Here is a 19,119-nt window from a genome sequence, read left to right on the forward strand (position 1 = left end):
GTGCCAAGCCCGGCATCATCTAGCTAGTGCCTGGCTCGCCCTCTCCTGTAGGTCCTTTTCCCCCCAGCCCCCTTGTCTCTGTCTTTCGCTCTCTCACACTCCCGGAGCCGAAGACTTGATATCCCACCTTCATTTTAGGGCGGTGTGTGTGTAAACGAAACTAGACTCCCCTTTTAACACCTCCCCTGCACCCAGTACGTGTTCTATTTTAGAGTTCACTAGAAGAGAATGTGTGTGAGCGTCTAAGGTGCGAGCATATGTGCTGTCCCTCCCTGTATGAGCGCTTCAGAGGTTGAAGTGGCGGCGGAGATTTGAAAGCTGTGGTCTCTTGCTTCTAGAGCTGTCATCTTGACTCTCACTCTCTGCCTTGGAACCCCACCTGGTGGACAGTTGGAGTACTACAGATGCAGGGGGAAGCAATTCCTGTGCCTCCCGCCCTCAATCTCCCTTCGCAGTGGGAGATCAGCCCTAAAGGGCGGGCATGCCGGCTCCCACAGGGCTCCTCTCCTGCCCCAGTGCCCTCACATTTCCACTCCAGGCAGCTTGGGGCCCGGGGAGTCACAAAGTTCCTGTCAGGACTACCGTGGCCCCAGAAATACAAAGCTGGGGCACACCCTCACAATAGGGAGGTCTCACAGGACAGTCAATGGGACCGGGTGCCCGCGAGGGGTGAGACCGGCGCCACGCCGCTCCCCACTTGGGGTTGAAGCTGGGTGAGAATGGGGCTGGAGGGGATTGTTGAGGCCCCATTACTTTGAAGAGTCCTAAGAATCCAGCCCCGACCCCCAGACACAGCACTGGCCCCAAGGTGGTGAAATGGGCAAGATGACCTTGGGGAACCCACCCACAGAGACATCCGTCTCTGAAAGGATAGATACACACGCATCTGTAAACGATGGACACACAGCCTTATTGAGCTACAAACAGATGCACAGGCAAATAGTGAGCACGCACACATACGTAGGAAGGCACATGCACTCAGAGAATCATCGCCAACAAATTCACACAACACCCACTTCCCAGCCACCAACCTCAAAAGTCCACAAGAGCGTCTACTCTGCGGAGATCACAGCCCCAGGAGTCATTGTGTTCCCCTTCCCTGCCCATACTCCCGGAGATGGCTTTGGTGCACTTTCCTCCTCTCCTCCTGTTCGGAGGCCACAGAGTGGGAGTTGGGAGGGGGCATGGGGAAGTCATTCTGAGTCCTTTTTGCTCAGCCACCAAGTGGGGTCCTGGGGAATGTCCACAGGGACAGCCCAGCCCCACAGCAATAGTTGCTGGATTTCCTAATTGGAACCATCTCTTTGCTCAAATCCCAAAAACCACTTAGGACAAAAGAGAAGAAAAGCCATGGTGGTATAATTTTCTAAGACATGCCGGAGATGCTGGGGAAAGTAGGAATGCTGGGTCTGTGGAGCAGGCTCGCCAGGAGGGGCCAGGACAGAGAAGGGTCAGCAATCATCTTCACCAGTCAGATTCCATCAGAGGACATTCCTTCCTCCACCTCACATGGACTTCTGACCCTGGCCCCGGACCTCAGTCTGACCCATCACCCTGACCTAAAACAAACCCCTGCGCCTAATTTCCAGATCGACCCTTAATCCTGGTCACAGATTGACCCTGCTCCTGACCCCAGACTGAACCCCAGTCCTCTCGAACATCACCCAACCCCTCCTTTGGCCAGAGGAATGTGGCTGGCCCCTGGTGGACTGCCCCAAAGGTGGGTCGCAGCTCAACACGTGAGGCTCAAGGAGCAAGAGTGGGCTATCGGACAGAATATTTTTCTCATTCTGGCCTGGGAATGATCTACCCATTCCCCCGTAAGCATCCATCTCCCTCCAGGCTGGCTGCAGCTAGTATCTCAGGGAATCCTGTAGACTCTTCCTCCATCCCAACCCCATCTACAGTTGTTTTCCCTGGGGCTCAGGGCACACCCAGCCTCCAGCTATTGCCTGCAGTGCTCTGAAGCCTTGGCTCACAGCTTGTGTTTCATATCCCTGGGGGCCTTCAGGCACCTCGAAATCAGTCAGAACGGACGGGGGATCCGTCATGGGGATGCTGGTTCAAATGGAGTTCTGCACGGATGGACTTTGCAGTGCTTGGCAGAAGGGGCGGGGAGAATGCGGAGGGCAGGCCACAGGCACTCTTAGAATATGCACATGATGAGCAAGGCACAGCCTCTGCACCCTCTCCCCAGGCTCAGAAAACACCCATCCACAGGGGCAAATCGGCCCCAAAGCCTGCTCCTCATCAAGGCACAGAGCTCCCCGGGAATTTCTATGCCCAAAGGAATGGAGGCCATTGCACCTTTCAAATTCCTTCTATGCGCGCGGTCCGTAGAGCCCACAGATCTCTTCTGCTGCACTATTTTGTTTCATCTCCACCCAGCCCCGGGCGATAATGCTCTTTTTAGATATTACATATACATATTACTTTTTGTACTGATGATAATACTGAGGCCCGGAGCCCTCCCGTCCCCACTGTACTGTCTACTCTCTCTTCCCCCAAACGAGCACACGGCCCCATGAGACCTGAGGTCCTATCCCACATGGCATCTGCCCCTTTGTTTAATGTCCATTCGGACCGTAAAAGCTGACAACAGTCAATTTTATACTCACTTTTGCATAGTTTTGGCCTAGATTTTTAAAAACTTACACTTATTTTCTTTCTTTTCCCTAAAACTGCGTCTGCTTCCTCCAACCAGAGCCCAAGGAGAACGGTGGTCAGAGAGCAGAGACTGGGAGGTGGTGGGCAGGACGCAGAGCTGGTATTCAGGGGTCTACAGAGTGTATGCAAGGTTTTCCAGGTCTCCCACCTGGACCTGGGTAGTCTAGCCGGAGGGATAGGGCTCAGAATTTGACCTCAGGAAGTTCTGTCTGCTCTTTGCCCCATCCCGTCTTGCTGGCATCCAGAAGTCCTGAGAAATCAGCTCTCCACTCCCTCTCAACCCTCCCCAGGCCTCAGGCTGGTCCTCATTTCATCCTAAGACCTCTCAGTCCATGCGTGCCAGTGGCAAGGCCCCTTTCCTGAAAAACCCCAAGTCCAGTGGGGAAGCAACCTTCTGTTTCCTTCCGAGGAGCTGTGTAGCAGAGGCCCCCCGCGCTGGGACACCCGCTCCTACTCAGATACGTCCCTCCACCACTTCTCCACAATCGTAGGAGAAACTGCTCCTCTAGTGGTTGCCCCTTCGGCCCTGGGTCCACGCTGACGGCCACGGATACTCATCCCCGAGGCCTGCCTGGCTACCTCCTCCCGCTCTCTGCCCTCCTTCCAGAACAGGCACCGCAAGCCCGGCAGTGCCCCTCCGGTGCCCAGTCCTCAAGGACAGCTTAGAGGACGCTCCCTGACTGTGCCTTGGCTATTCTGGGGGGGACCCCCTCTTGTCTGGGCCTGTTAGGGCAGGGGAGCCACCCTGGCTCTGCTTGCAAATCACCGGGGTGACATGAATGCTGCGTTGCTAGAACCCCAGGAACCGGATCCTCCTCCATCCCCCTTCCTTGCTGTTGCAGAGGCTCTGAGGCTGTTGTTCAGAACATTTACAGACCCCTTCATACCCACCACCTGCCGGAGTCCCACCAAGCCCACCCAGCTCTTGGGAGGCGCCATCCTGCTACTTGTGATGCGGTGGAGCTGATTCCGATTATTGATTTCTCGTCTCCTTCTTTGTCCCCTAGTGTGACTTGCTCCCGCCCCACCCCCAGGTATCCTGTCATCACTGGCTGTCTAGATTTCCTTTTTTTTTTTTTTTATTTTGGTTTACAGACAACGACCCCTGTCCAAGTGTCTCTACCTGCCCGTGTCAGATGCAGGCGCAGCCTGGCTCTTCACTCCCGACCTCCCCGAGACCACCGGCGAGGAGAGAGCCCCTCACCCACCCGCTCGCCGCCCTGGGAAGGGGGGGCCCTTGGGAAAGAAGTTTGCTGCTCTCTCCTTTGCCCGAATAAGGAACGAGCCTCACCCCAAACCTCATCTCGGAAATCTCAGCTTCAGAGACGTGCCCCAGAAGGAATTTTACAAAGCAATGGAAAGCCCCCCACCCTCCCCTGTCAAAGCTCCCATACCCCGTCCTTCCCCTTCCACCCCACACCCAACCCAGAAGAAAACAACTCAAAAAGGGACTTGCCGATGGAGAGAACGGGGTGGGTGGGAGGAACGCAGCGGACAGCTGTGTCCAAATCGGCAGTGCCTGGAAAAGAGTAGCCTGCCTGGTAGGCGATGGGGCAGTGAGAGTGCCCCAGGCTGGCTGTGGCTGGCAGGGACACTGCTGCAGCGATGGCGTTCCTCTGGCCCAGGGAGCCAAGAGCCCTTTATAGCCTGAAACCTGCCCTGGCACCGCCCACTGGGCGGTTGCAACTAGGGGAGCCGCCGGGAGCTGGGAGGGCATCCGCCCCGGGGACCCCGGGGCCAGGCCCCACGCACAAGACTCTGGGATTCCATCTCCTCCCATCCCAGGCAACTGTATGTCCTGGTATGTGCATGAGACTCTGGGTGTGTGTGTGCGTGTGTGTGTGGGTGTGTGTGCGTGTGCGTGCGCTCGTGCTTAAAGTCCATTCAAAGACCTCAGATCTCTTTCCCTCAGCCTCTTTCTCTGGCTGTAACAGTTTTTGAAAGGATGGGGAGAGCAGTGTGTTTCTGCTCAGTTTATCAAATTACACTCAGTGACAAAGGACTGAAGTGCATTTTCTTGAAGGCTTGACAATTGGGATCCAGGAAGAGAAAAGAAAGCATGACAGAGAACCCAGAGCTTTTGTGGGAGGTAGAACACCGCTATGAAAGGCAGGGGATGTGGTTGCGTGGCTCTGAGTGAATTTGCCTTCATGTGGTTTGGGGTGAAAAACTGCTGCTCCCACCCTCAACCTAAGCTGCAAAAATCCCATGGATCCCAGAAATTGCAAGATTGTTGATTTTTATTTTATTTTATTTTTTTAAGATTTTATTTATTTGACAGAGGAAGACACAGCGAGAGAGGGAACACAAGCAGGGGGAGTGGGAGAGGGAGAAGCAGGCTTCCCACCGAGCAGGGAGCCCGATGCGGGGCTCGATCCCAGGACCCTGGGATCACGACCTGAGCTGAAGGCAGATGCTTAACGACTGAGCCACCCAGGCGCCCCGATTGTTGATTTTTAAAAGGAACACTATTCATTTGCACATGGGCTGAGTCAGACAAGCTGGAGCACAGCTTCCTCCCTCCAGGGCTCTCTTCCCAGCCCTCCAGCCCTCAGTGCCCGGGAAGCCCTCTCCCAGAGGTTGCTCACAGAGGTGCAGTGCCCTCTGGGCCCACTCCCCCCTCCCCACGACTCAGCCCGTGCAGCTGGCTTCTCTTTAGGGGTCTGGTGAGGAGAGGGAGCAGGCAGGCTTTTCCTGGCAAAGTGCTGTCCTGCACCTGAGCTCTGAGGACTGCTAGATGGGAAGGCACTGTCGGCCAGTCTGGGGCCTGAGGCAGAGCACACAGGGACATCGGACTGCTCGGTTCCATTCTTGGGGGGGCAGAGGGAAGGGTAGCGACTCAAGTCACCAGCCTCAGATGCCAGAGAACCAGCCTGGGAGGGAAATATGGCCTCATCCAGAGCTTGGAGCCCGTGTCCGAAACGAGCCCACCCCCTATCCTGCCTTCCCATTCCCAGCTGGCTTTTGTTCAGAACCAGCAGCCTTGCCCACAGAGCTCAGAGAGGGAGAGCTAACCTGAGAAGCTGGCTGGCCCAGTCCCCACCCCAGAGCATGTCCTCCAGCACGAGCCATGGCTCCTGCTGACTGTCTCCCAGAAGGAGACGGGGGGTCGGAGGGGGGACCCTGTGTGGTTGGCCTCCCAAACACCCCCCACCTCTCTTCTCACACTTACACCAGCTCCACGCTACGAGGGGGCCCGGATGCTGCCGCTTCCGTTTGTTTCCTCCCCAGACGCTGATATGGTGAGCAAAGATAAGAGACGCCCCTGACTGTTCCGATGGCCAAGGCTATCTGGCCCACGCCTGTGGTCCCTCCAGGCTCTCACCTGGTCCCCATGCCTGGGCCTGACCGCTCTGGAGGTACCAGGAGGTTCTTGGGAGGACTTCGGCCCTCTAACCCACTCTGTCCATCAGCATCCCCACCAAAACCTGATGCTTCCTCTTCCAGTCAAGCTTCAGTACCAGCCCCCGGCAGCTGGATGGCTGCCCAGAAATGCCTTCCGTACAGAAACTCTGGGATGCCTCTGCCTTTCTTAGTTTTCCCTCCACTGGTTTCATTCCTTCCTCACTGTCCTGCTTTCCAAATCCAAGCGTTCTTAGTACCAGCAAATAGGCAGAGGGGCTTGGTAGCTACAGACAAGGGTTCTGGAGTCATTAGACCTCGGCCCCGAATCTGCTCGGCCACTTGGTAGCGGAGTACCATACTCCCCTGTGCGAGCGTCAGAGCTTCTCCCGGGTGGCCGGTGGGCTAGGAGGGAAGAGAGCTGGGGCAGGGAGATCTGTCAGGAGACTGGGGATAACTCAGGTAATAGTAACAGTTACCACAATGATGTAACCATAGCACACTAACCATAGCCAACAGCGTTTCCTACGTGCCCAGCACTTCTTTAAGTGCGTCACATGTATTATTTCATTTAATCCTCACAGTGACCCCAGAAAGTGGATACTATTACCTCCACTTTACAGAGGAAGAATCTGAGGTACCAAATGGTTCGAAAACTTGCCCAAGGGAACCCTGCTACATTTTGGGGGTTAGATATCATCACCCCTGGACTTCAAACCCAGGGAATCTGGATTAGCCTGAGCTGTTAGCCAGAATACTAAGGACTAAGCCAACTAGAAGTAGTGAGGATAGAGAAATGTGGACAGATTTTAGAAGTATTTAGAGGTCCAATCAAAAAGGGGACGGATCTGGCAACTGACTAAGAGTGGAGGGATGAGGGAGAGGGGGGTTAGGATTTCAGGTGCACGGTGGTCTTATCTACTAAGCTAAGGAACTCAGAAGAAGGGTGAGGCTTGGGGGACAAGATAAGTTTGATTTTGCCCTGGGAAGTTCCAGGTGATTAAGGGATATTCAAACGGAGCCATCTGGTGGGCTGTTGGCTATGGAAGTCTGGAGCACAAAAGAGAGATCTGGACTGGAGAAAGCTTTGCACATCACGTGCATTCAGTTGCTAGTGGATGATGAGGGAATAGAGAAGTCTGTGCAGAGAAGCAGGCCTAGGAGAGAATCCCAAGGAGCCCCAGCTCCAAGTAGAGGAAAGGTGTCCGGGAAAGAGGGACCTCTTTCCTTTGCTCATCACACACGTCCTAGTTAACTTCACTTGAGACTGATTACTCTATTTGTTTGTTTCCCTTCAGCACTTAAAATCTCAGGGTTACCAAGGAACTCTGCTTAGCCATTTCAGCCCACTCAACCTGGGGGCACACACACACCCACACGCACACGTGCACACAGGCCTGCGAACGCACACAGAGCTTCCTGACCGACGGACTCCCCTCAGTAGGATTCTTTCTCCAGCTGTCCTTTTAGGAGTTCGTATTGGTATCCTAAAATTGTGTATAAAGCCATCTATTTCACTGAGGTACTTCACCACATTACCCAGTGATCCGAACATTTTAGGGGCCCGTCCTAAGTGGGTAGGGTCCCGTCTGCCCCCAGGTGGAGACTCTGTCCAGGCCGCCCGCCCGTCTTGCACCAGGGAGAGCTCCCCCACGGCATGATGTCCTCCCCCAGATCGTGGCTTCCTGGAGAACACAAGCTGACTCCACGGCCTTCTGCTGTGTGCTGGGGGTGGAGACAGGAAGGGGACCTCTGAAGGAGCGGGGACGAGGAGGACCCAGTGAGCTCAGAAAGACCACACCTAACAGGTAGTGCTCACGCTAAACCCCCTGTGGGAGTGGGGGATGGAGAAAGTATGGGGAGAGAAGCAGACACATAATAGAGGGGGTGCAGTCACTCCCCATGCTCTCTTCCGACCCCCTGCAAGAGAGCCCATGTGCCAGAGGAGCAAGCAGGGGTGCCAACTTGGCCTGGAGGGGCTTGGGCCTGGGGGAAGGCAGAGAGAAGGGCAGGAGACCAGTGAGGGAAGGGGAGGAGGAAGGGGGTGCTAGTTATTAAAGCACCAGCTCAGACTCCGCTGGGCAAGGCATGCCCTCCAAGGGGAGACAAGGCATTGCTGTCAGGGACCAGTGGCAACCGTCGGGGAGGGACCGGACACAACTGTCACACGCAGAGCGCATGAGCAGGGCACGGCCCCCGATGCTTCCTCTACCGGGTGGATGTGCACCTTCTGCTCCCACAGATGCTCCTACTGCACTCCCACTGCTCAGGACATTCATGCGTTTTTCCCTCATGCGACACACGCCCACCCTCGTCCCCATTCTCCGCAAGCTGGGTTGGACGCTGAACTTCATGGCCTTGCAACCTCAGGCCTGGCAGGAGGGGAAACGCACCCACCATCCTCGGCACCTTAGAACCCAGATGAGCAGTGACTGGCTTGGCCGGCAGTGTGAGGGACACCTCACAAGAGGCTGGGCGGAGTGAGGATGGCCTGCTGGGGATGAGGGTGGGAGTGGCGCAGGCTTCCCAGAGAGGGCGAAACTCACATAAAAAGGACCCTGCATGGCCCTCTGCCTAGGCCCCGGATATGGGCTTCCGGCTCTGCTCAGCAGCTGAGCTCCCTTCCCCTGGGACCCAGCTCAGATGGGGCCATGGTTAGTTTTGGGGGAAGCAAGATTAACTGCTGTAGGGTGGGGCAGCCCTGAGCTCCCAGCCCCCATCACTGAGCCCTCAGGGCTCTATGTTACAAGAATGCCACCCTCCTAGGCCTGTGACTGACTGGTCCCTCTTAGGCCCCTCCAAGGCCGCTGCAGCCTCGGGGACAGAGCAACAGTGGAGAGAGGGGACATCCCGTCCCCAGGTAGAGAGTGGTCTGGAAAGGAGACATTTGAGCCAGGGGCCCCTCTCCGACCGGCCAACTCAACTCAGGCCAAGGGGTGGTGGAGTGAGTGCAAGCCGGGGCTCGGTCCTGCCATCCACAGCCGTAGAGTCTGGGCCAAGTCACTTCTCTCTGAGGCTCAATTTTCTTATAAAAATGGGGAAAATAAGTTCTTGCCTTTTTGGGCGGTTGGCAGTTGCGAGGCTTTAAAAAAAAAAAAAAAAGGTCATCTGTGTAAACCCTTGATGTAGTGGCGGGCTCACAGCCCGGGCAGATTCGGGGAGAAGCTGAGGGAGCTGAGGCTCTGGAGCCTCCGACTTGTACAGGCTCCTTCTGAAAACCTGCGAGTGGCCCTAGCAATTCATATTTTTGCATTATTTTCTTAGAGAGTGTCCCCCAGATCATACAGGCTTCAGTTTTCCTAAACCCAGGGACCTGAATGCTAGCTTTCTCCCTTCTCCTTCCCTCTCATTCGCCATCTCTCCAAGTATATTCCAGGTGCAGAAGGAGAGTTGCCCCAGCTGGCCGGCAGAGCTGACGTGAACCCTGGGCCAGGTCTCGTTGAGATGGAAGGTCTGGGTGAAACCACCACTCCCGAGCAGCTTGCCCTACGACCGGTCTCACTGCTGAGCGGGGCTCGGGGCCTGGTCCTCCCCATCCTCCACTCACAGCAGCTGGCCCAAGCCAGGGAGCCAGTTAAAGAATTCCCTGGGTTCAGAAGTCGCGGCTGACTCTGGGCACCATGTTCCCGTCTGGCGGGCCTTTGCTCCAAAAATTATGAACTCCTAGAGAAACTAGTTGTTGGGCCGTGCGTGCTAGGCAACCCAGGGGCTTGGGAATGGGCCTTCAGGAGAACAAAAGCAACTTGGCTGGCTTCTCCATTAGCACCCGTTTCCCTAAGGAGCCTTGGAGGGAGTGGGGACACAGGGCTCCCTCCTCAGTGTCTGGGAGATGGATGGGGCTGATTTTTTCCACGATTCCGCCCCATAAATCTGATTTGGCCCCTCATCCGTCTAGGCCAGTCTCCATGGAGGTGTGTGGTAGTGATGAATGGGCTGCCTGACTAATGTGACTGGGGTGGCAGGGACTTGGGGAGGGGCTCCTCTCTGATGGATGGTCCTCATGAGGGCATATTGCATTAGACACCCATAATGCAATCAGCAGGGCCATTACGATACCAATTTGTTGCTCCTCCTCACCAGGGTGGGGCTGTGGAGCTGGAAGATTAAGGAGGATGTCAGGACTTGGGAGACACCTGGGGGAATTTCAGGAGGGGGCACGGTTTCCCTGTTGGGGGCTATTGCTAGGGGAATGCTATGAAGCCAAAGAAAGTGCCCGCTGGAAAGGGGAGAGAGAGGAAGTGAGGCCCAGAGAGGTGTGACCTGTCCCAGGTCACTTCTGGAGCCAGAGGGAAGAGCTGGAGTTAGCACTGGAGTCTCCCGCTTCCTGTGCCAGGGTGAGCAGGGATGGAGGAGAGCGTGGGACTGGGAGAGGAGAGCCTCGCCACTGGCCTCTCGGTGGCTGGAAGTTCTCCTCCAGAGATGTCCCGAAATGAGCGACGCCCAGGACGGCTCCCGCACGGGCCCTAGCAGCCCCCACTCCAGACCACCGCCTACCCGACTTCCTTGTGATCTGTGTCTTTCTCCCGTGATTATAAGTAGTCTCCCGTACACTACGCTGTCTCCGGTCTTGCCTTATCCTCTAGGTCACCAGAAGAGAACCTTTAAAACAAAACGTTCTTCCCTGCCCGAAAGCTGCCCGCAGCTCCGGGTCACCCTCAGGATGAGGCCCAGGCTGGCTCTCTGACCCCAGCCTTTCTCCCAGTCTCAGACCCAGGGTTCACTCCGCTCCACCAGCCTCTTCTGCCGGGAGAGCAGACCACCAGCTTTCCAGCTCCTGGGTCTTTTCTTGGGGCCTCGGGGGCAGGAAACAGGGCCGTGCGCGCTTCAGTTCTGGGGACGTTCAGTGAGTGCTGGCTTCAGTCCTACTGCCTGTGCCCCAGCCCTCCCCCTGGGTCTCCCTCTTCCCCCCCAGACTCACACTCCACTGCGTTGCTACCCGCCCTTGGTGAAGTACGCATATCTTGGAGAATCGTGCCATCTTGTGTACATAGGTATTTTTAACTTATACGAATGATCATGCACTACAAGTCTCGTTTTGGATTTCTAAAAAGTTTATTTTTGAGATCCATTTATGCGGCTTTATGTGTGTCTATTTTGTTACTTCTGACTGTGACAGTGTATGTATAAAATGCGGATTTACCGCATTTTACCCTAGTAACAGACACCTAGCTTGCTTCCGACTCCTGATTCCTACAAACACTGCTCACTGGATGCCATTTTCTCTGGGTGGGTAACCAAGAATGAGCCTACGAGGCCCCAGAAGATGTGGTTACTTGCGCTGAGCTCTGCTGCGGGCCTGGGACCCCGGCAAGGCTGCGCTAGGCCACACACACAGGGACTCCCGGCCTCACTGCGCTCTGCTGTCCTGCCAGTCTGCGAGAGGTGAGGCCATCCAAGCCTTTACACGTTCCAGTTACCACCTCGGAATAGCCTTCTTTTTTATATATTCCCTTTAATGGCCTTCTGCTTTAAATATTCTCCTTTCCTTGGCAGGTAAACTCCTACTTATCTTTTAAAACCCAATTCAAATACCATATTCTTCGTGTTTTCTGGTTTCTCTCCCCTTCCTTGGTGCTCCAGAGCATTCAGTACATTCCATCTTAGCACCGATTGTATCCTTGTGATCTTTCCTCCCTTTTTTATTAAGGCAGATGTGGTCCCTGCTTCTTGGAACTGTAGGGGAGGAGGAGGAAGGAGAAGAGTGAGGGAATGCAGTGGGTTGTAGTGGTGTGAACTGGGAAATCAGGAATTTTGTTTTATGCTCCCTTCTCTTGATGGATTAAAATGACATCAAGTATGGAAGCTGTGCATTCTTCCTCTTCAGAGCCCCTGTGCCTATGTTCTCAGTAAGTGTTTTTCTGAATGAATCCTCTCATATATTCCAGGACCTAGCTCATTTCCATCTCAAGCAACTTTATTCTGGCCATTTCTAAATGTTTCTTTCCTTCTGCCCAGAACCAAGCCAGTATCTCTCTTAGCCTGAAAAGACTTTCCCTCGATGCCAGTGACTTCATATAAAGGATGTGATTAAAGAGCATGACTGTTAGAATCAAAACACTGGAGAACTCAGCCTTCCTGGACCTCTGCTTACTGATCTGTAGATTGGAGATAGGTCAGTTGTGAGGTTATACGTACCATTTGATGGCACTCTGTGCCCAATCTCTTTCCTTCATCAAGCTTCTCAAAGATAATCTTCTCCAAGTGTCTAAAACGGAATTCCTCACCTTCTCTCAAACCAACATTCCCCTGGTACCTGGCAACCCTGTTTCTGGCAACCCTGTCATTTTTTCCAGTAAACCAAGGGAACGTTAGCTTACATCTCCCACCTCCCCAGCTGTTTAGTTAACCAAAGGTCAATTGATTTACCTTCCATTTTGATTCTTGAATCCACCCCTCATCTCCATCCCCATTTCCACTGTCCTTGGAGTAGAGGAATCTACAGGTTGGGTAAGAGTTTCTTTAGAGACAATCTATACAGTTAAGTTTGTTGTTATAACCTATTTTCTCAGGTTACTTCCCACCCTGTTTCTCACTCATCTACACTCACCTGATGGCTTATAGGAGTCACAAACAACAATGACCAGCACCCTAGGTACCTCCCCCTGCCCCAGACGAAGATAATTTTACAAGTTATGTCAAGAAACAGATAAGATAACCCTTGATATACCACTGCAGAGAATAAAGATAAGATTTTTCAAAAAAATTCTTTCTGCATATCCAAACAAAATCTTTTGAAAGCAGCACAAAAACAGTGTTAGTTCAGACAAGTCTTACTTATGAATACTTATACAAAAATCCTGATCAAATGCTACCAAATAAAATTCAGAAGTTCATCAAAATAATAAGACATCATAACCAAATGGGGTTGAACTCACAAATGAGCCAAAAGATATTTCAACATTAGGACTTGTCATATTAATAGGTAAAGGAAAAAGACTGATCACTTCAGTCTGTGCCAGAAAAAAAAGCGTTTAACAAAATTCAACATGAATTTCTTATAAAAGCATGCAATAAGTTAGGAATAGTAGAAAACTTTAACCTTATAATTCACAACTTTCAATTAAAACAAGGGACAAATTCTAACTATGACCTCTATTATTCAACACTGTGTGGTTGTCTTAATTTTTTTAAAAAAGTCAGAAATGCAAGGAAAAATAAAAAATATGAATATAAACAAAACAAATGAACAAACAAAGCAAAAAGAGACAAAAAACAGACACATACAGAGAATGAACCGGTGGTTGACAGAGGGGACGTGGGAGGGGGGAGGGGGTGGGCAAAAGAGATAAAGGAGATTGAGGCTACATTCATGGTGATGAGCACTGAGTAATGTATAGAAGCGTTGAATCACTGTATTGCACACCTGAAACTAATATAACACTGCATGCTAATTATACTTGAATAAAAAATATAAGCCAGCAGTAGCACCTCAAAAAAAAGTATAAATATAAATTAAAGAGATAGCTCTTGAACAACTTTCTGATTTCTTTCACGATTACTGAACTTTTGGGGTTTTCTCTCCCTTTCTAGGTCAATTTTTGGCAATATGTATTTTTCTGGAAGCATCAGCCATCCTTAGGTTTATGGATTTATTTCCACAAAACTTACCTATATTTCAGTTATTTTTTAAAATTACTTTAAACATTTCCTCAAGTGTGTGGTTATTTCCGTTTTCTGATTCCTAATTTTGTCCAGGAATCAGGAAAGTATTTATACTTTCTTACATTGTTTTTCCTTGATTAGTTTTGATTAGTGATTTGTCCGTTTCATCCCCCCCACCAATATATAGCTCTTTGATTTAGAAAGGAATAGGACATTGTCATAATTACAGCTATTAGGACCGCCTACAATACAATCTCCCAGGGAATCAACTGAAAACCTATTAGATCTAATAAAGGCATGTAATAACTTGTTCAGATACATGATAAACATATAATCAACAGCTTTCTTATATGTTAGCATTAATAAATTTAAAAATATAATTTAAAATGCATAATGAATAATGTGAATATTCATGTGAATTTACGTGAATAATATGAATTCATGAATAATGCAAGACTTACGGGAAGAAACCATAAAACTTTATGAAAGACATAAAAGCAGACCTAAATAGGGACTTACCATGTTGGGATGTCAGTTTCTCCAAAATTGGATAAATTCAATGTAATCACAATCAAAATCTTTATGGGATTTTATAAATGAAATTTCACAAATTAATTCTAAAGCTCATCTGTGAGAATAAACATACAAGAATAGCCAAGAGATTTCTGAAAAAGATCAGTGATGGGAGACTTTCCATACTAGATATCAGAACATATTTTAAGGTATCAAAAATTAAAGTAGTCTCCTATTGGCTCTGAAATAGACAAATAGGTAAGTAGGATGAGTCTAGAAATGGACCCATGCCTTGCAAATCAGTAAGGAAAGGATTGACTAATAATAGGCATTTAGGACCTTCAGAAAGCCATTTGAGAGGAAAAAGAAAGTTTAGAGCTGCATCTTATATAACCCCAAAATAAAATCCAGAGAGACTGAATATCTAAATGTAAAACAAAAATATTTTTACAATCTGGAGGTTGACAATGGCTGGGAAAGCCTTTCTAACCAAGATACAAAACTCAGATGCTTAAAGGAAAAGACTGACAATTAAACTACATTAAATTTCAAAATTCTGTATGATCAAATCTAGTACAAACAATTAAAAATAGGTGAATGCGAAGTGATAGTTTAGCAATTCTGAAACTGTACAGTGGGCTTGAATAAATAAGTAAATGGTTGGGCTGGTAGATGGTGGGAGGCAGGTTCTCATCACTGGAGAGAAGGAAAGGTTAGAATTATCCAGTGTGGTACTGGACTGGAGTTTGAAACATCTGTATCAACTCATTTATATATATACCGTGCATGCACGTGCACACACACACACACAGATGTATAGATCAGAAACAAATATAGATATGCATGTATACATGGGTTAGTCTATATAATAAAGTATCTAGCTCTGTCTGCTGAGAGCCTATAAACAACACCCCAGGAGCAATGAGCACACCAAGCACCCAGATCTTGGTTTCTAAATATCATTCTACCATAAAAGGAGCTAGGGGTCCATGAAGAATTACTTAATTCTAGGACTGGAACAGGAAAAGTACAAGATAAGCCTAGAGCATCTTATAGTTCCATAAATCTAGGAAATGTTAAAATAAATAAAAGGATGTAGGTTTTTCAAAGGTAGACGGGAGCCAGCCTGAAAGAACTTTCCAATGGCCAAACCTGAGCAAAGAAATAAATAACATGGTGTTGGGTTATAACCCAAAGCATAAAATAAATACACAAGTCCAAAGGATAGACATATAGACCTGAGAGTGGAATAAAACCAAGAGTTCAGAAATAAGCCCATACACCTATTGTCACTTGATTTCAACAAGGATGCCAAGACCACTCAATGGGGAAAAAATAATAGTCTTTTCAGTGAATGATTCTGGAACAATTAGACCTTCACACATAAGAGAATGAGTTTGAGCCCCTAACTTACACCACGTGCAAAAATCAACTCAAGATGGATGAAAGACCTAAATGTAAGAACTTAAACTATAAAACTCTTAGAAGGAAATAAAGGTATAAATCTTCATGCTTTTGTATTAAGCAATAGTTTCTTAGATCACACCAAAAGCACAAGCAACAACAACAAAAGATAAATTGAGACTTAATCAAAATTTAGAAATTTTGTCCATGAAAAGGCACTGTCAAAAAGTGAAAAGATTCACAGAATGGGAGAAAATATTTGCAAATCATGTATTTGATAAAGGTCCAGTACCCAGACTATAAAGAATTCTTACAACTTAACAATAAAAAGACAACACAGTTTTTAAAAAGAGCAAAAGATTTAAATAGACATTTCTCCAAATACAATATACAAATGGCCAGTAAGCACACGGAAAGGTTCTCAACATCACTAGTCATTATGGAAAGGCACATCAAGGGGCGCCTGGGTGGCTCAGTCAGTTGAGCGTCCAACTCTTGGTTTCCGCTCAGGTCATGATCTCAGGGTTGTGAGATCAAGCCCCGTGTCAGGCTCCATGCCTCAGTGCCGAATCTGCTTGAGATTCTCTCCCTCTCGCTCCTCCTCTGCCCCTCTCCCCGCTCACCTATGCTCTCTCTAAAATAAATAAAATCTTAAAAAAAATGCGCATCAAAACTATAATGAGGGCGCCTGGGTGGCTCAGATGGTTAAGCGTCTGCCTTCCGCTCAGGTCATGATCTCAGGGTCCTGGGATCAAGTCCCGCATCAGGCTCCCTGCTCCTTGGGAGCCTGCTTCCCGCTCTGCCTCTCTCTCTCTCTCATGAATAAATAAATAAAATCTTTAAAACAAAACAAAACAAAACAAAAACTATAATGAGATACCACTTCATAGCCACTAGGATGGCAATTTTAGAAAAACAAGCCAAAAGCCAGAAAATAGCAAGTGTTGACAAGCCGTGGTGAACGCTTACACACTGGGGGTAGGAATGTCAAATGACGCAGCCACTTTGGAAAATAGTCTGGAAATTTCTCAAAAAGTTAAACACAGAGTCACCATATGACTCAACAATCCCACTTCTAGGTATGTATCTCAGAGAATTGAAAACACATGCTCAAAAAAACTTACCTACCAATGGTCATGGCAGCCTTACTCATACTAGCCAAAAAGTAGAAACAACACAAAGGTCCATCAAACCTGATTGGATAAATGGAGTGTAGTATATCCATACAATGGAATATTATTCAGCCCTAAAAGGAATAAAGGACCAATACATGCTATATACATGGATGAACTTTGAAAACATTATGCTAAGTGAATGAAGCCAGATGCTGAACGTTACATATTACATGATTCTATTTATATGAAATGTCCAGAACAGACAAATTAATAGGGACAGAAAGTAGATTTGGGGAAGAGGGGGATTGGGAGTAACTGCTCATAAGTACAGGATTTCTTTTGGGATGATGGAAATGTTCCGAGATTAGATATGGATGGTTGCATGATAGTATGAGTATAGAAAAATCCATTGAACTGTATGCTTTGAATTTTATGTTGTGTGAGTTATGTTGCAATACAAAATTACAGAAAGAAGAAAATAGCCTAAAATTGGTGCAAAAACATGTGTGTGAGTCCCTACTGAGATAAAGAAATGATTTAAATAAATAAATTAAGATGAAGAGCCAAAACTTTCCTACTGAAGAATTCCAAATAGTTTATTTGGATAACCTTTCTAGAAGGTAAAACTTAACCCCCACCCCTCCCAGTCACCATCTTAGTGGTTCACTGCAATTAGTGACTTGCTTCTAAGAACTCGAATATGGAAAGGGATAAATAGTCACTTTACAGTGGAGAAGCATGGCAGACACTGTCATACCCCAGTGTTCAGGGTTCACACCATGTAACTTCCGATATATAATGAGCACACTTCACCTCTGTGGTGTTCTTTCAAAAAACCCATGACCCCTGTCTACTCAAGAGAAAAATATCAGATAAATGCCAATTGAAGGACATTCTACAAAATGCCTAACCAGAACGCCTCAAAACTGTTAAGGTCATGATAAAATAAAGAAAGATGGAGAAACTGTCACAGACCAAAGGAAACTAAGGAGCTATAGCAACTAAATGCACTGTGGTATTCTAGATTGAATCCCGGAGCAGAAAAGCTGGTGAAATCCCACTGAAGTCTGAGTTTACTTCACACTAATGTACCAATGTTGGTTTTGAAAATTTTCATAAACTTACGTGGTAATACATTAGCAAGAGAGAAAACTAGGTGAGGGGTATATGAGAGCTCTGCATCTCTTTGCAACTTCTCCATAAACTTAAAATTATTTCAAAATAAAAGTTTATTTAAAAAATAAGTGCAAGACTAGGAGAAAATATTTGTTCATGTATAACAAACAAACAAATACATAGTTTGCATCGCTTGGCTCAATGGGTCAAGGATAGTGTGACAGACCTGATCTCCTGACAACACTCCTTTCCCCCCAGTTCCTGGCTGACAGGACTCAGATTGGCTCAAATAGTGGTGCAGATCTCTGGATCTCCTGCCCCTATCCCAGCTCCATTTATCTTTTCATTCATACATTCAGTGGTTCACTCAATAAAATGTAATGAGAATATTTTATGTGGTAGAAACTGTTCTAGACACACACTCTGTCCTCATGGAGCGTACAGGGAATGAACCGTAGTTGGTCTAAGCCAGATATAACATCCCTCCCTTTGGCTGTGATTGGTTTTGGGGGTGGCCATGTGGTTCTGTTCCCACCAGTAAGATGTAAGAGGAGGTAATACAAAGAGGTAATTTTAAATAGTAATTTGAATTTAATAATTTTGAGAATACTTTACATAATTTTAAGGAAGCAAATCTGTAAACCTGAAGAAAGATAGAAATCATGGCCTCCTAAGGAAGGAACAGATTTGGCCTGCACAGGCCTTTATCTCCTTCATTTTCCTTCTTCCTCCTTCTCCTTTCCTCCTGCCTGGAAGGTGGATGTGATGCCTGGAGGTGAGGCAGCTGTCCTGTGCCTATGAAATGCTAAGCATGCTAAGCATGACAGAACAGAAAGACAAGAAAATGCCTGGGTCTCTGCTGTTCAGCTGCTCTGGTCCTGTATTGCTTATGCTTAATCCTCCAGAATTCTTATGATTGAGAACATTATGTAGAATACAAATCTATGTATTTGTAAAAACATTTCAATATTTGGCCATATTCTTTTTTTTTTTTTTTTAAGATTTTATTTATTTGACAGAGAGAGACACGGTGAGAGAAGGAACACAAGCAGGGGGAATGGGAGAGGGAGAAGCAGGCTTCCCGCCGAGCAGGGAGCCCGACGCGGGGCTCGATCCCAGGACCCCAGGACCATGACCTGAGCCGAAGGCAGACGCTTAACGGCTGAGCCACCCAGGCGCCCCTTGGCCATATTCATTTCAGATTTTTAAAAAAGAAATTAGACTTATGGATAAAGCAAAAAGCCTGCTGTGTACCCTGGGGGACCTCGTTTTGCCCCTCTCCCTGCAGAGATGGTTACTATACTGAATTCGGTGTTTTATCATCCTCATGCATGTTCTCAAATTTAAAATTGTATTGTGC

The sequence above is a fragment of the Leptonychotes weddellii genome, chromosome 10, assembly GCF_054177405.1.
Source record: "Leptonychotes weddellii isolate Sample4059 chromosome 10, ASM5417740v2, whole genome shotgun sequence".
NCBI lineage: Eukaryota > Metazoa > Chordata > Mammalia > Carnivora > Phocidae > Leptonychotes > Leptonychotes weddellii.